General features: G+C 39.3%; 1 non-coding gene across 1 annotated transcript; it reads right to left on the reverse strand.

Moving 5' to 3' along the window:
* Positions 1–481: 481 nt before the first annotated feature.
* Positions 482–671, reverse strand: LOC115277203. The gene has a single exon (XR_003902298.1). It is a non-coding gene; the product is annotated as a U2 spliceosomal RNA (small nuclear RNA).
* Between the last annotated feature and the right edge of the window lie 365 nt (positions 672–1036).

Below are 1036 nucleotides of genomic sequence, written 5' to 3' on the forward strand. Positions count from 1 at the left end.
TCAGATAAAGGGCTAGTATCGAAAATCTACAAGGAACTCACCAAAGTCCACACCAAAAAATGAATAATCCAGTGAAGAAATGGGCGGAAGACTTGAACAGACACTTCTCCAAAGAGGACATCCAGATGGTCAACAAGCACATGAAACAATGCTCAGCATCACTTATCATCGGAGAAATACAAATCAAAACCACAGTGAGATACCACCTCAAGCCAGTCAGAGTGGCTAAAATGAACAAATCAAGAGAATATAGATAGATGCTGGCAAGGATGTGGAGAGACGGGCACCCTCCTACACTGTTGGTGGGAATGTAAACTGGTGCAGCCGCTCTGGAAAACAGTGTGGAGGTTCCTCAAAAAACTATCAATAGAACTCCCCTATGACCCAGCAATAGCACTGCCAGGGATTTACCCAAGGGATACAGAAGTGCTTGTATTTGGATTCTGTGTCTCCCTCTTTCTCTGTCTCCCCTGCTCATGTTATCTTCTCTCTTCTCAAAAAATAAATAAAATATTTTTTTAAAAGATGTTTTTTAAAATGAATAAATAAGACTATTCACTTGCTTTTAACAAGGATGGTATACTGTGTCTAGCAAAGTCTCAGTGTCTCTACCTATTAAACTGACAAGAACGATACTACACTCGATCTCAGTCAAAAGGCCGAGAAGCGATCAGTGTCTTTACCTATAATTGTACAAACAATCTCAGCTTGGATCTCTTTAATATGAGACTTTCTGCAATTAATTTCACAAAATTCAATAACTATTTCTATTATTATTATCACCATCATCAAACTATCATTTATTGAACATTTGCTATGTTTCTGTTATTGTTCTGGCTACTTACATGCATTATCCCATTTCATCTCACAATAACTCTACAAAGGATGTGTCTTCTTCATTTATGAGAAAGCTTAGGTTGAAAATGATTCAGTAACTCAGGGGGACCTGGGTGGCTCAGTCAGTTAAGGGCCCAACTTCAGCTCAAGTCATGATCTCGCAATTCATGAGTTTGAGCCCTGCATCGGGCTCTGTGCT

The sequence above is a fragment of the Suricata suricatta genome, chromosome 13 (genome assembly GCF_006229205.1).
Source record: "Suricata suricatta isolate VVHF042 chromosome 13, meerkat_22Aug2017_6uvM2_HiC, whole genome shotgun sequence".
Lineage (NCBI taxonomy): Eukaryota > Metazoa > Chordata > Mammalia > Carnivora > Herpestidae > Suricata > Suricata suricatta.